The sequence below is a fragment of the Crocodylus porosus genome, unplaced genomic scaffold, assembly GCF_001723895.1.
Source record: "Crocodylus porosus isolate Cpor-Errol unplaced genomic scaffold, CroPor_comp1, whole genome shotgun sequence".
NCBI classification, from domain to species: Eukaryota; Metazoa; Chordata; order Crocodylia; family Crocodylidae; genus Crocodylus; species Crocodylus porosus.
Window position 1 is genome coordinate 26,144,206 of NW_017728917.1, and position 7,656 is coordinate 26,151,861.

A 7,656-nucleotide genomic window follows, 5' to 3' on the forward strand; every position below is an offset into this window, starting at 1 on the left:
GCCGGGCCGGGCCGGGCCAACCCAGCCCGCAGGCCCGGTTGGCGGCGCGGCCGCTGCCGAGCCCGGCTCCCCAGTACAATGGCTCGCTCCTTTGTCGCGGCGCCGTGTGGCAGCCCCTGCTGTCACCGCGCAGCGCCGGGCTCGCCCGGCCGGAGCCTTTCGGGGGCTCGGGGCCGTTCAGGTGGGAAGAGGAGGAGGCCAGACCTGGACGGCTGGGGCGGGGGAGAGGTGTTGCGGGGGGGAGGTCAGCTGGAGCAGACAAAGGGAGGGACTTCTCCTTTTGGTTCGTGTCTCACTAACCCAGTGGTACAGAAAGTGAATGTGGCTGTGCTTTTCCAGCGGGAGGGAGGAATCCCGTGTCCGCCCTGAACTTGAAGGACAAGGGATTTTTTCTTTTAGAAACAAGGAAGTTAGTTAAAAAACAGTGTGAAGAGAAAGTAGGTTAAGGCAGCAAATACAGTAACATTCATAGAGCTACCTTGAAGGTTTCTTTAAGGCAAATTTGTTAGGGGCCTAGGTTTGCGTGCACCAGTTCAACATACCTCCAAGGCCAGGGAAGCATCTAGTAGTCAAGGGGTAGGTGGCTTATTAGTTGTCAGAACTCTAGTATTTAAAAAAAATGACTCGTATTATGCTTGTTAATGGAAGGTGGCTTTGGTAGGTGATAGTCAAATCACAAGGAAATCTAAGAAAGGGACGGACGAATGATACACTTACGAGTTTATCCACAATACTCTATAGAGCCTTCAAGTGTGTCAGTATTGCTACTTGACCACCAGGGTGTAAAGGCAAACATCAAAGAGGAAAAGGAAATGGCAAAGAAGTTTTCTTTGCTTTTGTCCTCATGAAAGAGCATGATGGAGAATTACCTACTTCACAGTGATTTACCTACTTTGTAAGTTGTAAAGGTCAGGCACTGTGAGAGAGAGAAGTATCAAAAAGAAGTGAAATTAAGATCCATTTAATTACCAGGACTAGACTTTATTCATCTATTAGTTCTAGATGAATTAAAGAACAGAGTTGAGTGACTTATAGGTTTATAGGGGCATAGGGCTGGACCAGACCTCACAAGATCATCTAGTCCAGCCCCCTGCTAAGCAGGATCATGCCAGCCCAGTGTCTGTCTAACCTGCTCTTGAAAATTTCCAAGCATGGAGATTCCATAGCCTCTCAGGAGCCTGTTCCAGTGCTTGACCACCCTCATAGTCAGAAAGGTCCTCCTCATGTCCAGCCTAAATTTCCCCTGCCCAAGCTTTGTCCTAGTCCTGTCCGCTACAGCCACATCTCCATCCGCTCTGCAATCTTCCTTCAGGTATCTGAAGGCTGTTATCAAATCCCACCCCTCAGTCTTCATTTCTCCAGACTAAATAATCCTAGCTCTTTCAGCCTTTTTTGCAAGTTGTTTTCCAGGCCTCTAATAATTTTTGTTGCTCTCTGATGGACTCTTTCCAAGTTGTCCACATCGTTCTGAAGTGTGGGGACCAAACAGTACTCCAGGTGAGGCCTTGCCAGTGTTAAGTAGAGTGGAAGAATAACTTCCTTTGATTTATAAGCGACACTCCTGTTAATGCAACCAACACTGCTGTTGGCCTTTTTTGCAACAAGAGCACATTGTTGGGTCATATTCAGCTTATGGTCTCCGGTAAACTCCAGTACCGCAGCCTAGCGGGTCATTCCCCAAACTGTATTTGTGCAAGAGACACTCACACAGGTGTAAAATCTCAAGAAATTCCACTGACTTCAGTGCAGATGCTTTGGATTTATGCTGGTGTGACAGAAGGATTTGGTGCTAAATACCAAGTCTGGAGGTTCTTATGCACTTGTTACTCCATCCTTACTTAGGAAACTTTGACTGAAATCAGTAAGGAGTTTTTATCAGTAAATATAGTAAAAAATAATTAATGGCCTCAGGAGTGGGCCCTAAACGCACACAATTTATCATTAAAAGCAGGTATGAAAGACTTGAAGAGCAATCAATGTTGCACCTATACAATGGTACTAAATTAATCTTGCAAATAAAAAGCATACTTCAGTATCAGGAAAAACAGTAGGAAAACCATTTACAGATTGTTATTAAACTCTATATAACTGCTGCCTGATTAGTGTCCTATAAAGGTATACTGTATGTTCTGTAAGGCTCTACTGTGAATGCTTTAGAAGAATTCTCACAAAATAGTAGATAAAAGGGATAAGTATGAGCAGGCTAAACGTCTGTTTCTGCTGTCACCGAAGTTCATGGGACTAGACCATGAAGTGGAATAATAGAGACTGAGTGGAGATTGTTTATAAGAATTAAAAGCTTTTCAGTAAACTTCCTCACAAGAGGCTGTTTTAGAAACTTGCTGAGAGATGAGAGGTAAAGACTTTAAAAAGTGTTCCAGCAATATGAACTAAGGCATATCAATGAATGGCCAGTTCTTGGATTGAAAAATGTTAACAGCAGGGTGTTTTAAGAAAATGCAGTAGACAAATGCTTAGACTGTTGCATCTATTTATTAAAGATTTGTAAAAAGGCATGAGATAGAGATGAAAAATATTTAGAGAAAACTAAGGAGAATTTAGAGGAACTCAAGGAGCACCTGAAAAACAAGGTTATAAGACAGCATGATGGTAAATAACAAAAGGGTAAGCTAAGCACATAAGAAAGGACTAGTTACGTTGCCTGTGCTGATGTGTTTTGAAGGCTTTGATTCCCTAGGAAATGATCTTTGCTCTTCTGTGAAGAGCTCAGGGAAGATATCTGGTCAAATAAGGAGTACTTGGTTACATTAGAAAGTGATAGAATGTAATAGCAGGTCTATAACAACATCATATAAACTGATTCTGTGTCCTAACCTTGAAAACTGTTTTCAGATGTAATGGTCTTAAATAGAAATAGCCTCAAAAGGAAAGGTTCAGAGGTGGTCTGTAAACTAACATGGGGCTGAGAGAAGGATGGGTCGTCTTTAAAAGGAGAGAATAAAAAAACTGTATTTATGCCAGAGGAGAGGAGTATCAGGAATGACAGAACAGCAGCGAGATGGCTTTTTAGAAGTTTCTTGTTGCATTTCTTTTATAACCAATCAGTATACAAACAAATCTATCAAGGCATTTTCATTTCTAAAGGGAAAAGTCTAACTGATTTCTTTAATTCCACAGTATCTATTCTGTTGCTGCAGAGATGAGCCAGATTATTTCCTGGTTTCTCCAGAAGTCATTACTCCAGAAGTTTTGAAAAACTTTTTGGCTGTCATTTATTGCCATGTCTCAAACTTTACAATTACAGGAAAGGTTACATTTGAGTAGGATTCCTTCTTTATCCTATTTTGGTTTTTGGTTTTAGGGCAGAGTATAGTAAAATGATTGCATTAACACTTGGTTGGTAAGCTCCTGATGATGGGTAAAAATAGTCCATGTTGATTTTGTTAAATGTATGGCTTTGATAAAGTTGTGCACATTATGTTGCAGATATGCTGGTAGGTTCTGAAAAGGGTAGGTGGAATTTTTATTCATTACCTTCATTGTTTCCTTTTGGATTTCAGAGAGCTGTGTTGGGTAGGTAGGCATTTGCTGTGAGCGCTCTCATATCTGGTTCCATATCTGGATCTTGTGGAAGGCCCTTTGTTTATCAGATGTCTTGAGATATGTGTTGATAGAACCCGTATCTAGCAACTTCTTGGAGATGCAGGTTACCAGTATGCAGATGGATTCTCATTAGCTTGTGCCTGAATACTGTAGTTTTCTTTGCTCTACCAGAACAAACTTGTGGAAACAGTCCAGAAATGATAGAGGAGATACCTGTTGGCTATGGAAAACAATGCTCTCAGCTCATAAGGGTTTTGACTGGTTTTTTTTTTATTAATGGAGGATATATGTACTTCGCCTAAGAGATTCTCTCTCTCTCTCTCTTGGAATTATTTTCAGTTCTCAAGTGTTTGTGATTTCCTTGTTAGTGGTAGCTCATGTTGTTGCTTTCTTGCCTGTGGTTAATTAAGCAGTTATAACCTTTCTTTAACACGTCACAGTCACCTCCACATCGCAGTACAAGGGTTGTGGTAGACTCTCCATCACTGGCAATTTTTACTTCGATAATGGATGTTTTCCCAAAAGATCGTAACAAGACTTGCATCAGAGACATCTCGTTGGCCTGTTACACAGGCTAGTTGATTAGCACGATCTGTTCTGATCTTAAACTGTGAATTTATTATTATATGCTCTGTCTGCAGTTATCACTAATAGTAACTTGGAACCTTAAGATACTGGAGAATGTGGTGGTGGATCAACTTGGGGGAGAGGGTGTAGGCAGAACACCAAACACCTGTACGTTATGAACTCTGTGCAGGCGCCCCAGCGGCTTCCAGGGTCGACGACAGGTGTTGGTGCTAGTATCTGCAGCTATTCATAGTTTGAAACATGTCTACCTTAGGGAAAGTCTTTTCTCCTGTGCTGTTTTGCTGCAGCTGGGATCAGCTAAGTTACTTTTACTGACAAGTTTTAACTACAAGTTTCTAAGTTGTGGAAGGAGGCATAATCACTGACAAGCTATTAAACTTGCTTATTGGTATTACAGTACTTCTAGAGTCATTGCAAAGTCAGTCATGATATCAAGACTTATTTGAATCAGTTTGTTATTAATAAAATAGTATATACATTCATTCTCTCTCTTTTTCTCTGTCTCTATAATATATAGTACATGTGTATAGACTAATTCTGGGAGCTGGCCGCACTTTCACAAGGACATGGTAAAGCTTGAGAGAGTCCAGAGAAGGGCCACCTGTATGATCAGAGTCTTACACAGCAAGCCATATGAGGAAAGGCTGAGGGACCTGGGACTCTTTAGTCTGAAAAAGAGAAGGCTGAGAGGGGACTTAGTAGTGGCTTACCACTACATCAGGGGCGTACATCAAGGGCTTGGTGAACAACTGTTCACCAGGGTACCCTTGGGGAAAACTAGGAGTAGTGGTCACAAACTCCTTGAAGACCGTTTCAGGCTCAACATTAGGAAAAACTTCTTCACAGCTAGGGTGTCCAGACTGGAATGAGCTCCCTCCAGGGGTGGTGCAATCACCTACCCTGGAAATCTTCAAGAAGAGACTGGACGGTCACCTCACTGGCATCACTTGACCCCAGCTGTCTTTCCTGCTTGGTGCAGGGGGCTGGACCCAATCATCTTCTGAGGTTCCTTCCAGCCCCTTACAATCTATGAATCTGTATACAGAAAATAGATTTTCATGTTACTCTCCTCCAGATTTATTTTCATGGGAAACAGTTGCTAAAGGAAAATGTCTACTTGGTGGAATAAGGGAGGCTGAAATAGTAAGCCTTAAAAAATAAAATTCACAATGATAAATGCAAATTGACCGTAATTCTAGGATCCGTGTTCTAATACCGACATTCCCAGGCAAGATGCTTCAGAAGTTGCACAGCACTATTTCTGAAGCGTGGGTTCCATGTTTAGATGTGCAGGCTTCCTCAGACTATTCAGTTCTTTTATCTCTGAGTCTTCTGCTCCCTTTTGGAACAGTGCCTAGGTATTAAACTGGTATTTAGCAGCTGCTAGCATGATATCTAGGGCTATACTGCTGACTTTTGAACAAAGTGGGCTTTTTACCCCTGAACATCTCTGTGTTGTGGGACTCAGCATGACTGTTTATTAGGAATCTTACAGATTCTCCATACCTGCCTGTCTTAGATTTAAACCTGCAATCATATGTAAAAGAGCTGTATGATTGTTCAGAGCTCCAGTATGAAACTGGGGATAGACCTGTTGAAAGACTCTGGGGTGATGTCATGATGTCTGTTATAGATCACCAGACTAGGAGGATGAGGTAGATGGGCTTTCTTCAGATAACTAGAGGAAGTTTCCAGATTACAGACCCTGGTTCTCATGGGGAACTTCAGTCACCCTGACAGCTGCTGGGAGGGCAATGCAGCAGCACACAGGCAAACTAGGAAGTCTTTGGAGAGCACTGGGAACAACTTCCTGGTGCAAGTGTTGGAGAGACCAGCCAGGGGCCATGCCCTTCTTGACCTGTTGCTCATAAACAGGAAAGAATTGGAGAAGTGGGCAGCAATTTGGGCAGAAGTGACTATGAGATGATTGAGTTCAGGATCCTGACAAAAGGAAGAAAGGAAAGCAGCAGAGTAAGGACCCTGGATTTCAGAAAAGCAGAAAGCAGACTTTGACTACCTCAGAGAACTGATGGGCAGGATCCCTTGGAAGGCCAGTCTGTGGGGGAAAGGAGTCCAGGAAAGCTGGTTGTATTTTAAAGAAACCTTGCTGAGGATGCAGGAACAAACCATTCCAGTATCAAGGACGACTAGCAAATATGGCAGGCAACCAGCTTGGCTTAGCAGAGAAGTCTTCAGTGGGCTTAAACACATAAAAGAAGCTTACAAGGAGTGGAAGCTTGGAGAGATGACTTCCTTCACTGGCTTGCAAGAATGCTGTGGGAGACAGTATCAAAAGCCTTGCTAAAGTCAAGGTATATCACATCCACTGCTTTTCCCACATCTACAGAGCCAGTCATAGAAGGTAATCTGGTTGGTCAGGCATATGACTTGCCCTTAATGAATCCATGTTGACTGTTCCTGATCACTTTCTTCTCTTCCAAGTGCATACAAACAGGTTCCTTGAATATCTGTTTCCATGATTTTTCTGGAAACTGAAGTGAGGCTGACAAGTCTATAATTCCCTGGATCCTTCTTGTTCCCTTTCTTAAAGATAGGCACTATATTTGCCCTTTTCCAATTTTCCAGGACCTGCCCTGATCACCACAAGTTTTCAAAGATAACGGCCAGAGGCTCTGCAATCACATCAGCCAACTCCCTCAGCACCTTTGGATGCACTGCATCTGGCCCCATGGATTTGCACACATCCAGCTTTTCTAAATAGGCTCTAACCTTTTCTTTCACCACTGAAGGCTGCTCACCTTCTCACTGTGCTGCCCACTGCAGTAGTTTGGGAGTTGACCTTGCCTGTGTAGACCAAGGTAAAAAAAGGCATTGAGTTCTTCAGCCTTTTCCTCCTCATCTGTCACTAGGTTGCCCCCCTATTCAGTAAGGGACCCACACTTTCCCTGTTCTTCTTCTTGTTGCTTACATATTTGTAGAAACCCTTCTTGTAACCCCTCATTGTCTCTAGCTACATGCATCTCCAATTGCACTTTGGCCTTTGTGATTTCATCCCTGTATACCTGAGCACTATTCTTATACTACTTGCTAGTCATCTCTCCAAGCTTCCACTCCTTGTAAGCTTCTTTTTTGTGTTTAAGCCCACTGAAGAATTCTCTCGTGGAGTGCCCAAGAGCTGTGTGTGGGAATAGGGTGGGCTGTGCTCCATGCCCACGGCTGCACACACTATGGCCCAGGCTGCCCGAGGGACCGAGGGACTCACTACAGGCCAGATAGAATCACTTGGTGGGCTGGATCTGGCCTGTGGGTTGTATTTTGCCCACTCCTGAATTAGCTGAACCACTGGCTGTTTCTTGTATCCTAAATATTAGGGATGTGCAAAGCTTCGGGTGCTGATTTGATTTGGAAGAGATTCAGTGGCCAAATCTCCCAATCCGAATCGAATCAGGAGACCAATAAAAAGATCCGAATTGATTCAAAGCTCTCCAAATCAATTTGGAAAAGATCGACCCACCATGCTTCCTGCCCCCCCTCCCCCCCCCC

The 7,656-nt window shown here is 43.3% G+C and overlaps 1 protein-coding gene across 1 annotated transcript in view; it reads left to right on the top strand.

The window, feature by feature from the left end:
• The window catches only part of PHF2 (PHD finger protein 2), a 162,622-nt gene that overhangs the window by 1,264 nt on the left and 153,702 nt on the right, over positions 1-7,656 (top strand). The gene's annotated exons all lie outside the window — the stretch shown is intronic.